Raw genomic sequence first — 26146 nt, forward strand, 5'->3', positions numbered from 1 at the left:
GTTTTGTTTGCTATTTTTTGGAGTTGTGACAGTTCCACAGATCGACTTTTTTTTTAGTAAGTTAGTTTATGGGCCTGTCTACTGTATCTACAGAATATCGTATAATTTCAATCCCTTCCTGTTTTTTTTTTTTTTTCATTTTTGGTTCGTGTTTCTACTTGCTAACCGCTACGAGTATGCTAACCGCTTAGCCACGGAGGAGCTCAGTCTATTTATGAAGTACTCACCATTGAGAAGATAGAGAATGGCAATATCTCGGACATTAACCAAAGAACTGATCTAGAATATCCATATTAGAGGTTATTTTGGAATTAACCAATGAACTGATCTAGAATATTCATATTAGAGGTTATTTTGCAATACAAAATAGTACCATTTGCTATATATTTCTTTTATTGAAAAAGAAATTAAAAACATGAAGGTTGATTTTGCTATTCATATTAATAATTGTTTAGAATGTGCCCTACCAAAATTAGTAATTGAAATATCTGGATAGTGATGGTTATATTAATGCCACGAAATTCCTTGATAAGTTCTTTATATACTTGGTCGAGATGCTACCGGATAGTAAGTATTTCATATTGTGTCAATCAGACGTTTGTTTCAATTACGTTGAATTCTATCTGTTACACAAGGCACATAAGAAGGAAATAGATATTATCTTTCCTCGATAAATTTTGCTTTTCTAATATGCATATCCGGACCTGGTAATCACAGACAATAATCTGCAATTTGTCTGCGAAATAGGGATTTCAGTCTTGAATTAAAATTAAAGCTTGCACATCGTCCTACACATCAAACGCTAATTGGAAAATGAAATATTTGAGTTTTACGTCCTACGGTTATATCGGCTAGGCTAAAGGAGACGGTGATGATGAGAAATGAATGAAATGGTGGAATGAAGAAAGTGGGAAGAAACTAAAGAACCCCGAGGAAATCCACGCACAGGGTGTTTGTCCACGACAAAGTTCACATGGCGCGAACTGGGATCGAACCAGGGACCCCATGCACCAGAGGGAACGCTCTACCACAGAGCCACCGTGGCCCCCCAAACGCTAATTGGCTTGTTGAACTGTAACACTGAGATGTTAATAAAATTCTGCGGTACGTTGTAGACAGGGCCGGCCTTAGGTGGTGCGGGGCCCGATTGGAAACATTTTGCGGGGCCCCCTGGTTTACAACTAACTTGCACCAAGGTCTATAGAACCTATATATATATATATATATACGCCTGTGGTGTACATAGTCTCGAGCCCGATTCCCTGTGAGAGAGCACACAAAATTTAATTTCATAATCATTTCCTTTCATTAATCGTCCATCTCCTAAGAACAAGTCCTGGGACGTCAAATAAAAAATAATCATTTCATTTCAAACATTTATAGAAATTTTGCAGTCAGAATGAATGTGAATATGCGCTTAAATAGTGAGTGAAAGTTAATAGACTAAACATCAGGCACGTAGCCAAGGGGTGGGTCCGGGGGGTCCTGACCTCCCCTTCGGAACCCTAAATGAAAAAAATTAAGGAAGGATGAAATAAAAGAAACGAGAAAAAGAAGAATCAATGTTAAAAATATAAAACTACAGCAAACGTTTGGTTACTCTTTCTTATGAGGAAATTTGTGTGGGTGGAGGAAAGGGAAGGGGTTGAATCTAAAAATTGATATTATTGAAAGGGACCGTTCCGAATTCCATTTAGCTCCATGCTAATCCTATGGACTATAAATGACAATCGATAAACCTGTTCTATCAAATAGATTCTCAGGTAGAACTTAAGAAATTCCCACAATCACTAATAATATGAGCCTGGCAACATGAATTTCAGTTACACTTGTTAAAGTAATTTTCAATTTCGCGGCAACTCTAATCCATTTTATAGGATGTGCTTACCGCCGAAAGAGATCTCATTGCTATCTTTAATGACATTGACTATCTTTTCCAATATTTTTTCAATATTCTTTTACTCGAGATTTCTTTTTAGTTTGGTATTACAATATTAACATATCCTCATTGTATTGTCCTAGCAAACTAATTAGTTTAGATTGATCGAGCCCCTGATGTAATAACCACAGTATTTCATGTCACGGACCCCCCCCCCCCCTATTACGAAATCCTGGCTACGTGCCTGTAAACATATATAAGATAAATTTCAGTATAAAATTATAATATGTAAATCTACTACTAACGATATTAGTATATCGTCTCTAAAAAGGACATAGTCATAATACTACTTGTTTTAGCGACCTCCTCGAAATTTTGAAAAATTATTAAAATAAAATCTTAAATTACGTTTTCAGTTCCCACATAAAGAAACATTACCAAACATTGAGGGCCACCGGACCCCTGAAAGTTTTAAAGCTGTTAAAAGAAACTAAAACTTGCGTTTTAATTTCTCCATTGCCGAAGCTCCTGGGGAGGACCCCCGGACCCATCCCGAAATGAAATCCCTGTGCTACGCCACTGTGTATATAGATATTAAAGGCACGATATAATTTCCTAGTAATCTATTAAATACAACTGTGTATCAGCAAGCCTATCTAATAAGTTTTAACACGTACAGGTATTTTGAAGATTTGAGCACTTTTCGAAAATATAGGTTTGTAACTGACCCCCTTGCCTCACCCTACAGGCGGCTATGCATACAACAATGATTATGCTTTAGGACGTGTTTTAAAAATTCATCAAAAGCTACCAACAATTCTTATATTGTGGAAAACAAGAAAATGACATCTTGAATGCGTCATAATAATTATAAATACCACAGTTTCTTTTGTCAATTTGGGCTTACACGAATTGACTTTCTAAACTTTTTTGTTATTATTTAAAGTTAAAATAATAGGCCGTACTTGCTCTGTGTGTTAATATGACTGAATAAAACATAATACAAGCGTATAATTTTTTATGAAAAGTCGCCCGCTGCTAAAGACATACTTGAAAAAGAATGAATGAATGATTAGGATTCGGAATTAGATTTCTGGGCTGTCATCTGTTAATTTCAATAGACAGTGTGCGTCAAGAGCCATATGTCACATGATCCCTTTCCCGTATATTCTTTTTGTGCTAATTCCAACATGGCGGATATTCAGATGTTCCCCACGATTCACATCAAGTCCATTCAGTGAAGTCCTATATGTATTCCTCATATCCAACATTTGATCTCAATCATTCTACTTGTTTCAAAGTTAACGTGGGATTTCTAGAAATTTTCTACATTCTATGTTCGCACTTTGCCCTTACTTATCTCCCACCCTGTATACGGTCTGTCACTAAACACCCACTTCTTCTATGTTTCTTTTGGTGGTGAATCCAGTGCTAGCAATCATTTTCAGCAATTGAATTTACCAAATCGGAATGTTCCCTTGTAAGACCATTTAGCCGTCACGTATATGAGGGATGGCGTCTCTCAGCGAGCACACATTATCCGATGAAAGAGAAGGAAGGAAGACTTCTGGGACCATTATGTTAGGTACCATTCCGGCATTTGCCTCGTGTAAATGAGGGAAACACAGGAAAAACCTCATTGAAGAGGTTACACTTTTTCGACCGAGTGTCCCCACCGGGAATCGAACCCGGAACCGCTCGCACCGAAGGCGAGGAATGTGTTAGGGGAGCACTAGGGGTGTTGGGAGTGTGCAGAATACTGCTTGGATATAATATTTACTTTTACAACAGAAGTTGTAAATGTTAATAATAATAGTGATAATGATAATGATAATAATAATAAAGAAACTACTGCAGCATTAAATTCAGAAAATACTTGCCTATGTTCTGAAACTCAATATAGGGAGAGGCCATACCTTCCTTTGTGGAGTCCATGGATATACGTGTATTGCAATATATTACGTGTACTTGACGACCGAGAGTAGCAGAGTCATCTTAACGACATCATAGCTACTTGGCCCGGGCCCCATAAGCATTGGAGGCCCCGAGAGCAGAATGGCATGTATTGATTACATGTATTAAGAACAAAATTTAGTCATAGTGACCACAACACATTTGTTTGATCTTTACCTAATATGTTGTTAAAACGGCAGTAGAGCATAGTTTAGACTGGAAAGTAGAGTAGACGGCACTAGCGCGGGGTCCCCTTATGCGCGGGGCCCGATTGGGAGCAATCGGTCCAATCGGCTTAAGGCCGGCCCTGGTTGTAGAGTGGTGATCATAGGAAGTGAAGTCTTTTCATTAAAGAAAGACATAATCTAGCCAATTTCTTGTCCTGTGAACGTAATAATTATTGCCCTTCTAAGTTTTATCATGTTGCGCTTCTGGTAGCTTTAAATGTAAAGATTGTTTGCCATCTAAGCTTGAGTTCATTCTTGAAAACGATAAATATTCACAGATCGAAAGTAAACTTTGATAATTCAGTACCAAGTTACTGACAGAAACTAAACATCGAAACAATTCTCAGGTGACAAAGACTGACTTATTTTAAAAGTTTCGTTCTAAGTACACAACAAACAGATACCTTTTACCAGTTTATTTTGTACCTTAAGCAAAAGATTTGAGAAATTGCGGTCTTGCAGACGTTGACATGAAAATCCGTGGGTAGTTGTACATTTAAGAACTTACTGGTCTTAGTTATTTCTCAGATAAGAATGATGGTTTCGTTAAATTATTCCAGGTTCAGTCTAAAATAACTTTAATCATGTTACAAATTCTACATTAATTTTATAGTATATACTACCATCCATCTCTTCTGTAGGTGTGACTTGAAAAGTATCAATGAATTGTAACTGAAAAAATTTCGTCTTTCTCACTGTATTCTTCTATTGTTAAAAGTTTTAAGATGAGTCTTCATGATCTTTAAGATAATAAACAATATTCTTTCAATAAAAATGGATCTTTTGCAAATGAGAATTATTCTTGTCTTTCTAAATTCTTTTGGACTCTTTAGTTCATGTGAAGCATAAATTCACTCAGCTCTGAACAGTGAAAACATGAACTATGTAACATATAACATATTTTTTTTAATTCTTCACGGTGAGGTTATTGAGTTTTATAGTTCATTTGGAAGCACTTACAAAAATGTGAAATACAAATAAGTTAGAAATGAGAAAATTTGAGTTGATTGAAGGTATTTACGAAATAAATTGCAGTTCCTACTGTTGGTAAAAATTGCAGAAATATTAAAAATTGTACCAAAAGTATATATTTATTGAATAAGAAGAAATACAGTACATTGAAAATAATGTAAAATTCAAAATGAGGTGAAAAGTGTTTAGTTCTATTCAGAGTTTTGAAACTGTTTATGTGGATGGTGGTTGTTGATTACCATGTCTTCACTTCCTCGAAATATAAAGAATTTCTCTATTTTTAAAATTTATATCTCGGAAACGAGGAGATGGTTGAAACATATTATTTCCTAACGCTGTTGTGCTTACAAAATATGTAAATAAAAAAAATGACTGTGAATTGTTTTTGCAATCACTAGTTTTTTTATTTTAATTGAAGTGTTGCATCATCCTGGCTGTGATGAAATAAGAAGTATAGTTGAGTCAGATCTGAGCATCTGCCTAACCGGAAATGAACTTCTGGTTTTTAACTCCTTAATGTAATAATAATAAATAGATAGTCAGTTTACTGTACGAAGCAAAGCTGTGAAAGCTTTCTTAAGTTAGTAAGATTTTCTTTTAAATTGCTTGATTTTATGATAGCATGATACACTTAGTTCAAAATCCGTTATATTTAGTAGTTGGAAAATAGTTTATTATCTCAAAAGCGCTGCTGTCTTAAAAGAACTATGTAGAGTCTTGTTTTCTATTAACTTAACTCTTATATAAAGTGTTTTTGTTGTTGTTCTCGTTTTAATATTAACATTGAATTTGCTTTTAGTTCTGTACTAAAGAAGTAGAGGAATATCGTGCATAACGCGACTTTACTTTGACGCTGATTTCATTGTTACACATACTGACAAATTGGCAGGTTTGCGATTTCAATTTTTAAAAGAATAATAATTAAATAAATGCAATAAATAGGTCGTATGTATGTATAGATGGAAATACTGTATAAATAGACCTCAGCTACAATAGGAGCACGGTGACAGAACTGTGGTGTAAGGATCTTTTCGTGTCGGTGGATTTTCTGGGGGTTCTCTAATTTCCTCCTGTATTCTTATTTCTGGTCAGTTCCTTTTATAATCGTTCAATTTCATTAATCACCCGTCTTCTGTAGCATATAGGGCATTAATGTGCTGTATAAAACAGAGATTTCGACTTTCATTTACAGTTATGTACATGCTGTTCCATAAAGAATGACCGGACTCTTTATTGCTGATTTGAGGCAAAAAATTTCCAAGTCCAGCTTCGGTTATCTTCGGAAAAAAAGTAAACCAGGTTCGAACCTCCAAGCCAACCTTTGCAATCGGAAATATTGTGCAGATATGTTTTTAGTTTCTTTTAAATATAGTAAGACTTGTTACTAAGTGTAGAAAAAAGCAACATTGATTGAAATACTTCATGATATCAGTGCTGGGACCTATTTCAAATGAGTATTTTGTATCTTATATTTTAAATACCTTTTCAAAAACTATTTTGTATTTGAAATAGGTTTTGTAGTGTATTTTCTTTTTTTTTTTTATTTTCCATAATGTGCAAAATAGAAAAAAGATCTGATCTTGGCAATAAAATATTACGCAGTTTATAAACCTGCACACAGTATGCTAGAAACTGACAGTTATAAACATTACGGGCGGCACCTGTGTAGATTGCCTCCTGTTGCGAACTTGCAGTCGAAATCCCCGAAATCATGCGAAGTTTTCAAAGATATTGTTGATGTGTCTTCCACAATACCGTATCGTACAAGGTTGAATTCTTATTTTGATAGCTTAATGAAGTTTCAAAAAGTATGTTAAATGATGCATGCCTTTACTTGGAATTCTCACTTTTAAAGATAACGAGTTGGAATTTCTTGATGAATACCAGAGCTGTAGCTACGGGGAGGCGAGTGGGCCTCTCACCCCCGGGCGCTGATAGCAAGAGGACGCCGAACAAGCAAGAAGAAAGGAAAAGTATTGGAAATGAGTAAACATGCGTCGCTCCGAAAAAGTATTGGCGCCCTATTAAATCAATATTGTTGTCGGTTTGCAAAGAAATAGATGTTAAAAATTTTCTTCCTCGCTCCTCTCGCAACCCAAACATTGCAATAAGACTGATAAGTTTTTACTCTTACTTAAAAAGAAATTATTATATATGATTTGTTAATGACCATGTGATATCACTAGCTGATCCAGAAGAATCGTTTGGGGGGTGGGGGGTTGCCTGAAAGATAAGCGCAGCCTCAAGGTGACGATAATTTTACTTTGCAAGAAATATACACTTTCGTTTCGGAGGCATGGCGGTGTCATGATTCACTAGTCAACGCAATATATCAGATGCGCCGTGTTTCACAGTACTTGCACAAAAGAAAATACTATATTGACGATGGCATTCATTTTAACGAAAAAGTGTACAATTTGCTCTGATCATTTATATTTTGAATAACAATTGCGGAACAACAGTTTAAAAGAAACGATAGACTCGGTGTACGCAAAAATAGATAACAAAAGTATACATGCATGAAGGATAGTATAAAATGTCAACAAATAACAAAAGAAATGCTAAGCTTTTGCTATCCTACAAGAACTTCACTTTTCCATGTACTTATTACTGTAGGCCTACATCATCTTGTAGCCTCTAACTAGCTTAGTTCAGGAGGGGAAAATTGTTTTTAGTTTTGATTGTTAACGAAGAAATTAAACATGGCGGATGTGTGTGGTCTAAGTGAAACTTCGAGTGTACAGTTTTCCTCGTTTTTATGCAGAGAATGCAAAAGAAACAAGGTATGTTTGAGTACAGCGTGTAAACCATGCCAAATTAAAATTGCAAATACATCTGAAATTATAACAAGAGCGAAATCCAAAATGCAAGCCGTAGTTACTAGTGTTCCTATTGAAAATGACAGTGAATTAATACTTTGTACAAATTGTCAAGCAACAAAGGAAGAACTGTCTTCATTACAAGAAGTAATCAAGGTACTCAGTAGTGATATTGAATCTTTAAAACAACAACTAAATCAATTTCAAATCAACGCACAAACAGAAGAGAATGCAGTGCAAGGTCAAAATTCGTGGTCAAGTGTAGTGAGGGGTAAATCTAAAAAATCGCCACAAGCACGTAATACTGTTTCCACAAAATCCGATATTGTTCTAACGAATGGTTTTTCAGTGTTGGATGAATTAGTTTATTCTTATACTTCACCGAATAGAAACAATAGTAGTAGCAGACTGGAAGAGACAACAAAGTGTCAAACTCCCTCTCCAGTACAAGGGTCAAATGTGAATGGCAAAGATGCAACGAAACTCCATACTACACACGGTAACACAACTAATATTGCTGTAAATAATGACTTAGTGTATCCTTGTACGTTACCAAACACACACATCCACAGAAGCAGACTTACCGAAACAAACAATGAACAAATATGTCCCCCTGTACATGATCCACACAAAAATTGCAGTGCTATTTCAAACACATATGCGTCTAAAGCATGTTTAGTGAATGATTATGAAGAGACGCCTAAAAGAATGTCGAAACAAATGTGTGAATCATCAAAAGTGGATAAAGTACCGGTGACTACAAGGGCTGATTTATTAATTCCTAGTACACATTCTCTAAAATTCAATGATAGGTCTAAAACAGCTGACAGAAAACCGACCATATTTATCTTAAGCGACAGTCAGGGAAAAAATTGTGCATCTACACTCCAAAACCTCAGTAACAATATATCGGTAAGTTCCATTGTAAAGCCAAATGCCAAACTTGAACAAGTGTGTGAAGATATAAACAAACTATCTGCAAATTTAACCGATGATGATTTCGTCGTTCTCCTTGCTGGTACAAATAATTTTCCACAATCCCCCACAAATAATCCCCCACAAACAGAAACACTATGTGCCCTCGAATCTACTTTAGCATGTCTGAATAAGAAAAAAATAAACTCGGTTGTGGTCACCGTTCCCTATAGATACGATTTTCCGTATCGTCCAAATGGAACCTTGAATAGGCAAATTTTTGAATTCAATAACAATGCTGAATGCATAGGTAAAAATTTCAAAAATGTGGAATTTATATACACCAGTCGTTTTCCAAGGTATCATTTTACACACCATGGATTGCATTTAAATAACGCAGGTAAAAATGTTCTTTGTCGCATGATACTACATACGGTACAATCAAAGAGGCTTCAAAAAAACTGAATGGTATCGAAATTGAAATTCAGGAATGCAATATTTTTACTTCAGCTGACGGCAAAAATAAAAGTCATTATTTCAATACGAAATTGGCCTCTACAAATGATACTATGATTGCGGACAAGGGTATTAATAACCTCACCGGCACTCAAGAAAAAGGTCAAAAAATCCAAAAACTATTATTCGCGTTGCTAATCCTGAATTCCAATTTCCTAAACAAAAGAATAATAATACTGTCACTCCTTCATATGAGACTTATGTTTCCTCTATAGCACATTATAATGATCCCGATCATTCTTTTATGGCGAAACAAAAGTCCAATAGTGTCTTAACCTCTACTCAACATAGTCAACTAGAGATTTTTCATCAAAATGTACAAGGGCTTAGCTCAACAAAGAAAATTATGCTGGAAATTTTATTTAAAAATATGCAGGAACCTAGTCTAATTTGCTTAACAGAACATTGGAGAAAACAAAATGAACTTGGTATTATTAATATTCCTAATTATAACCTATCTGCAAGTTACTGTAGAACAAATATGAAACAGGGAGGATCCTGTATATTTTCACGATCAGATGTATTAATTAAAAAAGTAACGAAATTTGAAAACCTAAACATAGATAAACATTTTGAGGCATCCATTGTTGAATTATTATCTTATAAGGTAGTAGTTATATGTATATATAGAACCCCAGAGAGTGATGTAAATATTTTTATCAGAAATTTAGAAAATATTCTTTCATATTATGAAACAAAGACGAAGGATGTAGTTGTAGTGGGTGATATAAATATTGATTTTTTAGACCATAATTCTATTGATGGTCAATTGAAAATATTACTACTTAGCCATAATCTAGAAGCAATAGTTAATGAACCAACGCGAATAACGGAAAATTCACAAACTGCCATCGATCAGGTGATTATAAACAAAAGGAAATTCTATTGCTTCGTTAATGTTTTCAATAGCGGGTTTTCTGATCATAGGGCACAAATAGCCACTGTGAACTCTTACAATGCAAATTCGTTAGTTAATCCACAAAACAAAAAAACTGGCTGTTCAAAAATAATAAAAATGAGAAAAAGAAATTTCAGTGAAGACAATATTTTACAATTTAATAAGTATCTTGAATCCGAGGACTGGTCAAGTGTAATGTCAAAATCATCTTATTCGGTGAACGATAAGTTTAGTATATTTTTCAGTAAATTTAAGCTGATATTTGATCAGTGTTTCCCATACGCAACGTTTACAATCAAGAACAATAAACAAAAGAAATGGGTAACGCAAGGTATAATAGTGAGTAGTAAAAAGATGAAGTCACTAAATCATCTTAGCAAAACTACTAAGGATAATAGTATTAAGATTTACTGTAAAAATTATAAAAACATATATAAAAAGGTAACAAAACAAGCCAAAAAGTCCTATTATAATAATATAATTTCTAATGCAGAAAACCAGACCAAAATGGCCTGGAAAATAATTAAAGAAGAAACAAATCAAAAACCACAACATGTTCAAAATACTGAAATAAAACTCGCGAACGGCAAAAACTGTAAAGACCCTCATGTTATTGTTGAGCTTTTCAACTCTTACTTCAGCAATATAATTACTAACCTACTTAAATCGCAAACACCATCGAATGATATTAAGAATAACCCTAATCGAATTAATCAAATAAGTAGTTCTTTATTTATAATTCCAACAAATCCTTCTGAAATAATATCAGTAGTAAGGAATTTTAAATACGGATCATCAAGGGGTCCAGATGACATCCCGGAATTTATAATCAAAAGATGTATCCACGCAATTGCACAGCCTCTGTCTCACATAATTAATGACTCATTCTTACAAGGTATATTCCCAGACAGCCTGAAATGGGCCCTTATAAAACCATTACACAAAAAGGGTGACAAAAAGAAATGCGAAAATTACAGACCAATAGCTCTCTCCTCTAAATTTTCGAAAATTATAGAATCCATAATGAAAAATAGATTAATTACGCATTTGGAACGTAACAGTGTTTTATCTGACTCGCAACATGGTTTTCTTAAAAATAGATCCACATCTACAGCTGCCCTTCATTTCTTGCAAGAAGTAGTAGACTCAATAGAAAGTAAATCATACCCACTATCTATATTTTGTGACTTAAGTAAAGCTTTCGACTGTGTCAACCATTCGTTACTCTTAAGTAAATTAAATGCATATGGAATAAGGGGTGTTGCTAACCAATGGTTTTAAACTTACCTTACAAATAGACAACAATTTGTAGAGATAAATTTCATTAATGAAGACAACTTGTATATCGAAACTCACAGATCAACACCTTCTATGGTTAACATAGGAGTTCCTCAAGGATCAGTCTTAGGACCAATATTATTTCTTTTATATGTTAATGATCTACCACTTTATATCACTCATGGTAAGTTATTTCTGTATGCAGATGACACAAATATACTTGTAAAAGGAAGTAATTTAACTGAGCTGCAAAATAATGTAAATATAACAGCAAGAGAGCTAGAAACTTCGTTACACCACAATAACTTAATTATTAACACCGAAAAAACCAAATGTTTATATTTTTTCCCAACTAATTCATCACCAATTAAACCTTCGCTTACAATTAATAATAATAATGTGGAATGTGCTTCAAATACTAAATTCTTAGGATTAAACCTAGACGACAAACTTAAATGGAAACATCATATAAACAATTTATGCCAAAATTTATCTTCTATTCTTTATATGGCTTATACACTTTCCTCTGTTCTTAACCTAGACACTTTAATTTCATTATATTATGCGTCATTTTATTCCCGAGTACAGTATGGTATTGCCTTCTGGGGTGTCACTAATGATTTGTTTACAATATTTAGATTACAAAAGAAAATAATCCGTATCATTACACACTCCCATTTTCGTAGTAGTTGTAGAAGTAAATTTCGTGAACTCAGATTGCTTACGATACCGAGTTTGTATATATATGAGGTATTAAAATTAGTGAGAAAAAACATAGATAACTACTTAACGCATGCCGACGTACATGAATATAGAACTAGAAACTGTGATAAATTTGTAATACCGTCACACAGAACAAGTATGTTTGAAAAAACTACATTTTATAGAGGTGCGGTGCTATAAATAAATTACCACGAGAATTGAAATACATAAAAGATGATATAAAGTTTTTGAGACAGGTTAAAAATATGCTAATTTGTAAATCTTATTATTCTGTAGATGAGTATATAGGTGAATAATTCTTTATTATTTCTGAAGGCAATAAAACTTAGTACGTAGATATATTTTAACCATTAGATTAAATAACAAATCTTTATTTTTCCTTCTTTTATTGTAAAAAAAAATTAGTTTTATATTCGTATGCTTATAGTTTATTTGTATGTGTTTATTAACTCTGTATTTAACCAATGTATTATTGTGAAATGACATGTTCTATACCATATGTACAAATTTGTGTACTCTGTATGGTCAAATGAACGCAAATAAATCAAATCAAATCAAATCAAAAAGACTACATGATATTTCTATGTAAATTTCTTGGCAGCTTAAAAATGATAAATAATTAATTATAAAGTGATGTTTAATGCTATATGGCACATAGTGTTCCAAGTGGGCCAAAATATTCGGGAGGAATCTTTACATGTTGCTTTCATTTCTGTTTATATCAGGATTCCCCGTGGTAGTGATTGCCCGAAGATGAATTTCGTAGGTTTTCCCCGAAATAAGAATGTTATAGTTTTTGCCTTAAAAGAACTGGATTGTGCACTCAAGGGCATAGATCAAATACAGGAGAATGAAATGGATACACTTCCTAATATATAATACTAATCCTCACTGTATTTAAATCTTTTACTGTGCTACTAACAGTAACCCAGAGCGACAGCTTGAAGTTAAACTACGGCAGTAACATAACGTAAATGCACAATTTATTTAATAAAATACTGCAAATAATGTAATAACAAAAATATCAATACTAAACTTTCTCTTACACGAACTCAACAGAAATTTTGTCAGATCTAGTACGAAATGTGTATATATTTGACATGAATTAAAATATCAATTAGTTATATAGAACCACAATATAAGCCATTATAATGTATAAATAGTGAAAAAAAAAAGCTCTGAAAGATTAGCAAAGCCTACAATAAAATGAAAGAAAATCAGAAATGTAAAACCAAAATGATGTTTCCGTTCATTACTGCACAACTGCACACAAACTATATTTCCTAAATAATACCGTCTGGCGATATTATTTGACAATATCAGGTATTTGAAAAAAATGCAAATTAAAATTTAATTTGAAAAATTCTTACCTTTAAACGAAATTACCAATGGAGAATAAAGTACATATAACTTGTTTTTCTTTCATCTTAGGTATAATATGGACCCCCGTTACAGTTGAACAGAAAAAATGGTTCGGATTCCTCTATATAATCAGTAGGTCCACGTCTCCGTCCTGGGCTTGGCACACCATGAAACGTTAAACAAATATCATATGTATAATATATATAACTGTTTATTAAAAATATTATATAGTCTATATACTGGTACACATTTTTTACGATTGTCGTTGTGCTCTTTTGTTTCAGTTACATATTAAAGAGAAGCAATTTCAAAAACTTTTTTCGAGTTCATTCATCTTCCTTGATTTTGTTTGCGATTCAGGTACATCCAAGGAGTTCAACTTTAGACTCAGACTCATGACTTTTTTTTGGGAAATACCCGCGAGTTTAAAATAATTACGAGCGGAAACCACACAACGGCCTTAGTCACCTTGCAGTCCATAGGCCTAATTACAGCATAAACTCAAATCTACGTCCTTTCTTGTTTCTAGCACATCTGTCGATGACACGATAGTAATCTACGTTTGTCTCGGTGTGTATATAGTAGTGCCAGGCCGATAAGTCGATCTGCACACATCCGGTCGTAGTCATGTCTTCAACCATTTTAGTGTTGAAAATGACCTCTCGGCTAATGCCCTGTATAGGGTACTTTGTCCGAATACGCGCCTTTTGCAGTGGTACAATTTTGTATGTAAAGAAAAAAAGAGACCAGACTAGGAATAAAAGGTTGGAAATTGGCTCTGTTAGGTAATTTCTTAAATGCAGTTTTTAGAAACATAGTATAATTATAGTTATGCTTACGACAACAATAAAATTGTATTATACTAGCCTTCGCCTAGGTAGGGCTTCGCCCCCAGACCCCCAATTTGCTCTGCATACTGCCTCACACGATATAGCAAATGTTCCTACGTGCTATTGTGGCACAATATTTCGCGTTGTTCGTTCTGTTTCTTTCATATAGGATTGGATTGAGCTAAAACTCGGTTAAGAAATTCAAACACCTCGAGCCTTGAAAGGCATTTTAGTGAACCACCCCCACCTCTTTTCCTTCCCTTCTATGTTAAGTGTCAAAAAACGCTCAAATACATGTTTAATAATTTTAAATGAAAAATTAAACTAAACTACCAACTTTCATGTCTCTAACCGTAAGGGATCCCGAGATAGGGGCATCTTATAATAATAATGATAATTCCCATCCCTTTTCTTTCCTTCTAGGTAAAGTATCAAAAACGCTGAAGTACGTATTGAATTATTTTGAGTGAGAAGTCCATACACCAAATTTCATTTTTTCTAATCTTCAAAGATTCTTAGATATTGATATATTATTATTATTGAAATCCCCGCACCCTTTATTTCACCTCTTTTTTCCCCCCCACTTTACTAAAGTCTGAAGAAACGTTGAAACCCGTGTCAAATTATTTAAAATGAGATATCAAATTTCAAATAAATTTCAACTCTCCATCCTTAAGAGATTCGGAGAGATGGCCACCCCTTCCTTTCTTCGAATTTGCAAGAAATCCTTCCTTAGTGATACCCTATGTCACAAATCTTATCTACTGTCCTAATTCCAAGGTTCTAGCTTGAGTGGTTTGTCCTGTGTGATCAGTTATTCACTCAGTACTTCGTATTTTATATAACAGCTTGTAGCTTGTGTTATTTCCCTAGAAAAGATGAAATATTATTAAAAGTCACAATGAATCCCTGGTCCCTTCCTAATATTTCCGTATTTAATCCCAAAAGTCACGGCTCTCTCTGTTGATCTAGTAGCTAGCGAACATATCTTTGATGCATGAGGTTCTGTGCTTTGATTCCCGGCGAGTGAGCATCGAACGCACTACTTTGGTTCAGATCGAACTTTAAACTCTAGTTGTTGTTCTGTGAAGCATAGCAATTGACAAACGACGTAATTACATATCAGTCAATCAAATCAACCAACCGAAAAGTCTCAGATTCAGAGAGCTTTTCGGTAAGGAGCGCTGAAGATTCTATATTTCTCTTTATTCAAGGTATTCAAGGTAAAGTGTCGAGACTCGAATTCTATTTATATATTCTTTTTCTAGGACAATTTTAAAATATACATTTTTAGTTCAAAGAGTGAGCCATCTTACCCTCTTTCCTTCAGCTGATCGTTCAACGAATGAATCATATTCTCGCTCTTTTGGGACTTACGGTGACCGCCTCAAGGAACTAGGGACAGAAGTATTCACACTTCCAGTATTCTGTATTAAGTACTATTAAGTACCACATATTTTGATTAGACTGTCCTAGGCTTGTCACACAGATTAAATCAGTCTGAAGAAGACCATATTTGCATTTTCCAACGATAAATGCTGGAAGTAAAAACCAGACCTTTGCGGGGGCGGTCGCCCCCTCCGCCCCCTCGGATCCGCCAGTGTATGATATATACTGCAAGGTGCTGAGTAATGACCTATAGTGCATGCAGGGGCGTTTTCAAAATCAGAAACAGTTAAACTCTAAAATAAATGAGTTGATGGTGAAGAGTTTGCTTAGTTAATCACGCTTTTGTACCTAATCGGATTAATCACAGTGGTGAGAATGAAGGTAAGGAAATGGGAAGAGTGTATACACACGCAAGCTACTGTTTGTGCGGGAATATGAAAAATTGAAGGCAGCTAAGGGGAATAATAACATTTTCGATGTTCAATCAGTTGTAGAATTGGGTTTAAGAGGTCAGAACTTAACCCAACGAATTTCGTCTTTTCCAAAGACAGATCACTAACCAGCTAACCAGTGTTTTTTTTTTATTCCATTGACATATGAAATACTTCCAATTTGAATATGAATTGATTGCGATCATTTCTCCATCAACTAGTTGTATCACCAGGACTTTTTTGTGCGTAGGTATGTAGTTGTGTGATATTTTACATATAAATCATATACAAGTATTATATATATATATATATATATATATATATATATATATATATATATATATATATATATATATAGGTGTGGGTGGGTTGGTGTATTAGTGCATTTTTAATGTGTTAATTAAATTAATAAGTAATCTTAAATTCAGAACTTTCATTCATTAAAAAAATAAGCAATTTCTATGATTTCAAACATGTGTAAATAGCAAACTACATTTTGGATTTTAAATACAAACATTAAACACATTCTTCACTTCTGTTAGTCAACATTGAGGAATTCGCAAAGAATGCTGCTTGTGAATTTCCGTTACATTTCACAAAATATTTTTTTACGGTAAAAGAATCGACCGGTGGTTGTGTGGTCACATACAGAATAAATTGCAGAAGTTTACAATTATTACTGGAAATTTAATGCTGTCACCCATTTCGAACATTTTAAAAGCAAATAGTTTCTAAGCTATTAAAATTTCATTTCTTGTCGATAATATAAAACGTTGTAAGAGTTGTAAATTTCCACAACTGTTCCCCAGGTGGATTTGTATACAATCAAAAGTAGTTTTGTCAAGTTTAACAAAATGTTCAAAATAAGCCTCTTGAAAACAAGTCTTATTTGTAAAAGAATACATATTGATCGCTTTTGGCCGTTGCAATGGTCTGTCCAAGCAGCTTGGTAAAAATTCAGCGTAGTGTAAGCACAAAAGCTCCATCTCATATATATATATATAAATGGAAAAATGAAAAATGGAAGGTGAGTGTAGGTGAAGCCGAATTCCATTTCGCCGCAGGCGCTAAAATTCTAGTTACGGCCAGTGGCGAAGGGTGATAGTTTCAAGAGGGTAGGCCCAATGTTCTACTACTACTACTACTAATAATAATAATAATAATAGTAAAATGAAATAGATTAGATATAAGTATTTTACTACAGAAATACAAGAAGACGAATTCACATAAATTTAATGCAATTGTAGTTCATCGACAGCACTTATTCGATCCGGATCTCAATTTTCATAATAAAATTGACGTATGTGACTCATAGATAATTTTAATTCGTCATAATGCAATTTAATTGTTTTAATTGGCGTGATCGGGTGGGGAACATTGACTATCATATTATCTGCGAACATTGACTATCATATAAAATTTTGTCTTTAATTATATTGTTCAAAACACATGACAAACATTCAATCAAGATATTTTGTGTGTCACTTAATTCCCCTTTAAAAACAGAATCAGACTTAAATATTATTTATACGCTGCTCTTTATTTCAACAACTACAAATATATATATTGTACCAATACATGCAGAACTCTCTTGCCCTCTGTTTGTTCTATTTTCAACACAAGCGTTGGTCACCGTTCCTTAATAACACATTAATTTTCAAAAGACAACTGACATAGAAGATTCTTTAATAGGACTTATATTACGTATATTCATATTCTCCACTTACTGACATTTTCTCTCATTCACTTTTGCAAATGTAAGAAAAATATCACTCACAATATCTCAAAAACACACACTCTTTCTAATGAACTCAATGAGTCTGATGTTGTACAGGTTTGCGCCAACGCAACGGAATAAAAGGGCATTAGTTTGCGATAATAGGCGTAGCGCCTTTAGAATTACTTGTTCCAGCTTTTGCGTTGCGTTCGAGTCCGCAAAATTAAGTAAAGTTGGAACGGAATGGAGCCCACGTTATCTTGCTGTTTATTTGTTTGACATATCGAATCGAAATCGAAAGTCTCGAGAGAATGAAAGTCGATAAGCGCTGAGGCCGGTCTCCTTCGCAGCGTAGAGTGATTATTGTACTCTACGCTTCGCAGGTTATTACCAACACGTTCTCTCGCGGGATTTTCTGAGTAGCGTGGCGGTAGTTATACTGCCGCCTGAGACACTGCTCGGTGAGCCTCCCAGCAGTGGTGCCAACTACGATTTCTTTATCAAACAATTTTTTTTCAACTTAGAAAATATAATGCATTCTGTGCAAGGAAAATGAATTAATAATAAATTATAATTTCTGAAAGTAAATGGGTAGGCCGGGCCTCAGGGCCTCTTACCACCCTTCGCCACTGGTTACGGCTCTGACGAATACTTAAAGCATCGCACAAGGACTTGATTTACTCCAATAGTCTGGCTCTTTCTTTTATGGCGAGCTCATCCTAGAATTTATTCGCACGAAGAAAGTTCTGAAACAACTCGAACTGTGTTCATTAAAGTACTGTAATTCGCTAGTGAAGGCAGTGTTAAAGGGCATGGACAGAAGATTCCATGAATATTTAATCTTGGAGTCATCAGTAAATAATGTTATCCTTGCTTCTGTAACTCATTTGTTTTTTAAACTTAGATGCAGGAGCGGTTCCAGGACAGACTTCTGGGGGGGGGGCGGTGGGTTGTAATACTGCTACTGAGAGCTACTTTTAATAGCTCCAAACTCTGGGATGAGTTTTATTTAGATATAAAATAAGAACATTTCCTCTTCTGGGTGGGGGAGGGGGGCGATTGCCCTTCCCTGTATCTGCCCCTGTTTAGATGGGTTCCCAAGGAAAACAGATCATCTGTGAAAATGCATTTATGGAAAAGATTCGCCATTAACACTCAACTGACAAGACTGTGCCATCAAATGACAAAGCAGATGATCTTAATAATGAGCAATATTATTTGTTCGAATCGGAAACCAGCGATCACAAAGAGAATATCTGCGCGTCCACCAATGCTTCTCAGTTAGAGTGTCTCCAGTATCTTGAGGACTCAGATACTGTACTGTGTGTACTGGAGAAGTACCCACTTGTTTTCAAATTATTTAAAAAGTTTAATATGTTTGCAAAGTTCAGCTACTGTTGAGTTACTTTTCTCATTTGGGGGCCTCCTTATGAGACCCCGCAGAATGAGTATGACAAAATGTTCGAGAAACAATTGTTGCTGAAAGCGAATAAACATTTCCGTAAATAAAAAACTCGCATTTGCTGTAGGCCAAATGGAAGTGTTTGATGTTGGTTAGTGCAAAGAAAATGATTGCTTTTGATGTCTAAACTATTATATAAACCATAGTCAATACAGATATTTTGCAGACTATGTATAAAATTAGTGATGCCTATTTTGTATCTTGCAAATGTTTTTGAAATACGTATTTTGTATTTTGTATTTTAAATACACTTCTGAGAACTATTTTGTATTTTAAATACATCTGTGATGCTATTTTGTATTTTGTATTTCAAATAGGTTTGCTTACCTATTTTGCCCAGCACTGCATGATACAACATTTCGAAACCATGTATTCATGTCAGTACATGCTTGTTTGTCATTTAGCTTTCCATGCGTAAAAGAACATTTAGATATGTAAAGGAATCTTTCCATTGAAAAGAAACACAGAGAACATAGTTCTCGCATCCATAGTAAAGTTAAAAAGAAATAGGAGACTGAAAGCCACAGAATTTGCTACGGATAAGAAGACATTGTCTTCGAACGTCAATTATATTTCGTTAGAAGCAACTTAGCCAGAGTCGTCATGTTAGTTCATGGTAAACAGCGGAACTTCAAGTCGTAGGGTCATGAGTTCGATTCCCACTTGGGTCAAAAGTTTATGAAATTCTATTTCCCTGAATGTATGAAAATTTTACAAAATAATTACAGTAAAATAAATCAGTATATATATATATATATATATATATATATATATATATATATATATAAAATCATCATTGTACATAAGTAATTATTATGTTTAAAATGCAACAACTGAGATGTGGGAGGTGTTGATACAATGTCGGTATATTATATGTAAATATTAGATACAAATTAAGAAAATCGTGTAATAGCAATAAATAAATTGTGAAGTGTATTTATCTGCAGCTATTTGTCATACGGAGGTTACTTCTCAATGTTCTCATTACAGCAAGTGATTTACGTTGTTAAAAGGTAAGCAGCGAGTATAAACAAAAATTATCCAAAATCGAACCTTGGTTTGAGACAAAACACGCGATCCCCAAAACCATGTAAACAGGAAACCTACGAACACCAAGTCATGTCTAAGAGACTTATTTATACTTTAGAAAGAAGGCAGAATAGGACTTCTTTCCAAAGGATTTCAGTTCAATAATCTGCAATGCTTTTGTATATGGAAGTGGTCTCTCTCTTTTTCCTTCGTCTCTTCTATATATGGCAGTAATCTCTTACTTATATGAGTGTGTGTGTGTGTTCCATCATAATTCTAGCATGCCTGGAGTAATTTTAAACAAACTTCCTACATATAGTACTTACAGTCTGAAAACGAGTACTGTCGGGGTAAGGTATTGGCAGTTGGAGGGATGGATATATATATATATATAATGTATAGACAGTAAAAGCGATCGACATCGATAAATAGTGTCACTTTCTATTCCGTTTAACTCCGATTTAAGCTCCCAGTGGCACCTGGAGGGAGGGGTGACGTAGTTACGTAAAGATATCGAAATCGACCAATATTAATGTCGACTCATACGTTTTCTGCGTTGCTAAGCTAATTAGTATCAGTTGCAATGTCGTTTAAGTCCAGATTCAGACCCAATGGTGGCAATACCCTGTTAGCCCTCCTGGTGGAATGATAGTGGCAGACATAAAAATGATAAAAAAAAAAGACCGATATTAGTGTCGTATCCATAATTTTGGGGATAGCTTAGATAAAGAGTGACACTCCATGCCCTATAAGTTCAACCCCCATGAACATCCTGAAAGAGTGTGTGAAATTGTGACGTGTAAAAATAATTGAAAATGACTAATATTAATGTCGAGTCCATAGCTTTCGGGATCCCCAAGTTCATCGGGAGCAGTTCAGATGACCTTTAAATTCATTTTCCAGGGGAGATGAGATCCACTGGCAGACCTAGGGAGAGTGATTCAAAATGACTGATACTAGAGTAGAGTCCATAATTTCGGGGTTATCGAGATAAATAGCAACACTTCTGATACCGTTTAAGTCCCAAGTTCAACCCATTAGTATCCCTGCGTTGCGGAAATCGAGACATGAGAAAATAATCAAAAACGAGATATTAGTATCGACCCATAGTTTTCAGGGCCCATACGTTGATTGTCGATAATCCCTATACCATTTAAGTCTCTACGTTTCACTCCATTTCACATCCTGGGTTGGTGCGAAGGGCTTGACATGTAAAAGGAATAAAAACGACAGATATTAGTGTCGAATCCATAGCTCTCGATGTCGCAGATAATAATTACAAGCCCGATAACGTTAAAGTCCAAATTCAACCCCCATCGTAGAGCTCCTTTGTGGCTTAGCGTTTAGTGTACACGCCTTTGGCGTGGGAGACCCAGGTTCGGTTCCCAACGGGAACTAATGTGGTTTGGATTTCACGTTAACAGTAGGTCCAAGTCTCGTATAGTCTCGCTCCTGAACGGGACGTTAAACTCAATTGATTCAAACCCCATCGTCATGGCGGATGATAAAGCATAAAAATAAAATGTCTTAAATGAGTGAGATTAGTGTCTAATCCATAGTTTGGGTTCGTCAAGCTATTACAATGGCAATGACATTTAATGCCGGGTTTTGGCATGACCGAGCGTGTCACTTGGATTTTGAATTTAAAGGGTCAGCATTGAAGCATTGCTCGCACAGCTCTAAATATGTTACTGTATGTATAAGTGTATATTCCAGCGTGTATGGAGCAACTTTTACCAAACGTGGTAGACGTATTACTTTCAATTTAAGAGAAAAAAAATATTGTGGTAGTCAGATACCCCAAAGGATAGAGGTTGGCAGGAGTGACATGTAAAAAGACTGATCGTACAGTGTTATCCGTAGTTTTTTGGGTCGTTGAGATGAATAGTGACGCTCTCAATGGCGTTTACATTGAAATTCATCCCTATCTTCACAGATTAAAGAGCTGGTAGATCTCACAAATAAAATGTCCAAAATTAGTTAAATATTTGTCAAATTCATAGTTTTTGGGGTCGGGAAAGTGTTTCTAATAACTTTGAAGCCCACTTCAAAATTGGCTCGACACCATGGAATACGATGCAGAAGAGAACCTCCATCAAGGATGCATAATGTATTTGATTCATGTACTTCTAGTTCTTTCTGTCCAGGCAGTATATATGACCAAATGCCATCTGCCATGGCTGCTTTGTTAGCGACTCTAGGGAGGAGTGAATCATCAAACAAGGAAGCTGGGTAGCTGTAAAGTTCATATTTGAATAGATCTTCAAAGATGATCCCCTGTGATGAAGCTAAAGTAGTCAAGCGTTGAAATAGAATATTTGGATCGAAGTGAATTACATCTTGTTGTACAGATATACTTGTTTTCACTCCCATTGTGACAGATTGTTGTTTCCGTTTAAATGAATATTCCCAGACGTTTTCCCCTTGCATTGACATTATTATCGAACCTCCAATTTCTGCAGATTTGTCCACGTTCACGGAATCTAGTGCAACCATACCTGATGTTAAGCTCCTTAGTGACTCATCCATCTCAAACGGGTTCACATTCTGGAAGAAATGATAAAGTTTTTCAAAGTCTAAGGTGTCCCGTATTTGTCGTGGAGTCGATGCCTCCTTATGTTGGTCACTTGTGTGATACTTCACTCCTGTAAAGTCCTGCATTGCGCTGTTCACTTCACTGCATGGCACCATGGATTGTACGCACAGTTGTCGCTGCGATTCTGTCATTCCTCTTCCTCTTGTAAGACCTCCTGTTCCTTTAATGCTTCTCATTAACACCTGCTCAATAACTAAATCAGTGGACGATCCAGCCCAGAATTGATTCGTTAGACGTACAACATGAAATCCTTCCATACATTTCGTGTGAACATGTAGATCAGTATCCTTAAGATTCTGCATATTTTGAAGAAATAGGTAAACACTTTTTGCATACAAATTATGGCCAGAAGCAGCAAAGTACAGGAGCATTTGTTTTAGGCTATGGAGGTGCAGAAGCCAATCTTCAGTTCTTTCTGAAGTAATGAACGTTTTGAGGATATCGATCATATGCATGTATTGAATCCATAATCGGCTAGTTCTACTGGATTCTGCCTTGTTCTTTTTCAGATCTTGCAGTTTCTCGTAGACATTCAATAATATATGATCTTGTATAACTTTATTTATATCATTCCCAGTTGCATAATCATACAATTCTTTTACATCAGCAATCAAGGAATGGAATTCCTTTCCCCCTGTACTTTCATCAGATGCATGTGTTTCAAATTCGTTACTCACTTCATTATCTTCCTCACGGTTCTGTTGGGGGTGCTTTTCACCAAGTTGTTGGTGATTGGAATGTGCTGCTGTACTGTAGGGATGGCCAAAAATTTTCGGACCCGGATCTTGCCGGATCCGGATCTCGGATCCGAACCTCAGATCCAGATCTCGGATCCGGATCCGAAATTCGGATCTGGATCCGAAATTCGAATCTCATATCTTGATTCGCATCCAAACCTACATCTGAAATTGTGATGATAAAATTGAATATCTAAAATTCGTCAAAACTTTTTTCGGATTCACTAATATAGTAGGTTGCTATGCTTTTAAATGTTTCCATAACACGTTTGTGCTACCTTTGTTCTATATTTTAACCTTGCAATATTTACATGTTGCACTTTCTGTCGAAGTCTCTTTAGTAAAATGTTTCCAAGTTTGACTTCTTCCCATTTCAGAGTATACTGAATTGTCTGAAAACTGATGTAAATGGTAACAAATTATTCTGTTTAGCTCCTCTTCGAAACTTAATGTTAGCTTCACATTGAAAATATTTATTTTATTCTTAGAAAATAAACTTTCCTCTTTTCTCATATACAAATGAAATATCTTTTAGGTAAGGCTCTTCTAATCGCAGGAATACTAGACAAAACAAACTCTTTATTAATAGTAGTTTCTGACTCACTAGAGTCCAACCATCAACAAATGTAATAATGAATATCTTTCACTTCGAAGGTACAGTATTACAACAAAAAAATACAGACTGGTTGGCGTGGAACAACAGTAGATTTTTAAACATACACACGAGAATTTCAGGAGAGCGATATGGTTGTGTTCGTTGTATGACTTTATTACCTAACTTAGGGCTTGCCCTTCTGAGGTCGGGAGTTTGTTGAAGGAGTAAATATAAAAGAGATTTCTGTTATATTTTCTTCATCCTTCAGGTTTATTTAATCATACATTGCAGGACGTAACCAAAACATATCCATCGTATGATTGAAGCGTTTTGTGTTTTGTATATTAAAGTGTTCAAAAATATTTAACATATTCGCATTTGTTCATGTGATCTCAGGTTCAATTCTCGGTGGGAACATACATGAGAAAATTGAAAGCTGAAACAATATGAAAATAGTATTTAAAAATCAGGAAATTGATATTAAAACTTTAGCTATCTATTGGGACTGTAAGGCTGTAGTTAAATTATCCCACACATTTCGTGAAGATATATTACGTCGTTATTGTTTATTTACTATAAGCTACCAGATACATCCTCAGAGGCCACTTTACACTGTAGTAATCAAGAGATGAAAACATTGGAAAAGGAATAGAAGGAAGGTCTCCAGAGTCTTAGATCAAGATACTAACTTAGCCCAGTATAACCGAGGAACAACCCTGGAAAATCCTCAGTCAGGTTGGCTGGTCTCCGAATTCGAACCCGGTATTATCCAATTGCGAAGCAAGAATCCTAACAAGTAGCCTCAGCTTGCTTTGTATTATTATTATTATTATTATTATTATTATTATTATTATTATTATTATTATTATTATTATTATTATTATTATTTAATTAACGTAATGTTTTAAGATTAGTGCAAATTAAACCGTACTTTCTTTATTGCTGATGTTATAGTTAATAAGCCTACATGAGACATCAGTCCCCCATCAAGAAAGAATACTAGAACTGGAATTCAGGAAGCGGGGGTGAAGAGATTAATGAGGATGAGGAAATTATGTACGATGCAAAAACTGAGTAATTATGACTTCACAGATATATTCACTTACATACGTCAATTAATATTTCTCTGATACTCTTACTTTCTATAGTGGCAGGAAAATGGCCCGCTTTTGTAAACGAACACACTAAACACGTGCGTATAGGCGCAATGTCCGTGCAAAGAAACATAGGTAAAACTAGAAAAAAATAGGGAAAGCGAGAGGAAAATGATAAACCGCGCTTCAACTTTTTTTTAAAAAAAAGCTAAAAATAACTAAACTTAGAGCTACGAAAGACGCGAGGCGAATTTTATTGAAAAGATTGTTTTTCTTCAGTGATTAGTTGTGCTAACTATGAACATGAATTAAAAAGAAAACAAGTAGCCAGCTCTGAGTTTCGCAAACTAGTTGAAAAGAAAATATTGGAAAAAAAATTAATAATAAAGAACGCATTTATGATAATTAAAAAAAACTAAATTCTTGGCACGACAGTCCTTTGGTTCCTACCAGCGAGCTTATGTTGAAAGTGGGGATGTGTAGTCAGCGCATCGACACCCGAAGTCCCTAATGCCGGCTTTCTAGTCTGGAGTCCCCTACCTCTTACTTAAGATAACTCCCCAATTGTCCTCACGATGCTGGGTCAACATCGAAATTGTTGAGTGCCTCTCCGGAAATTGAACTCATGACCACGGGCACCGAAGGCACGCACTAACCACTGTTTTTGATATATAAAAAGGTAACAGCTTTTTATCAGATTATTTAACCTGTTGAACGCTTTGCA

The 26146-nt window shown here is 35.0% G+C and overlaps 1 protein-coding gene across 1 annotated transcript in view; it reads left to right on the forward strand.

Annotated features, from left to right (window-relative positions):
* LOC145680966 (heat shock 70 kDa protein 4L-like) overlaps positions 1-26146 on the forward strand; it is a 284315-nt gene that overhangs the window by 196449 nt on the left and 61720 nt on the right. The gene's annotated exons all lie outside the window — the stretch shown is intronic.

The sequence above is a fragment of the Thermobia domestica genome, chromosome 3 (assembly GCF_964235325.1).
Source record: "Thermobia domestica chromosome 3, izTheDome1.hap1.1, whole genome shotgun sequence".
Classification (NCBI taxonomy): Eukaryota; Metazoa; Arthropoda; class Insecta; order Zygentoma; family Lepismatidae; genus Thermobia; species Thermobia domestica.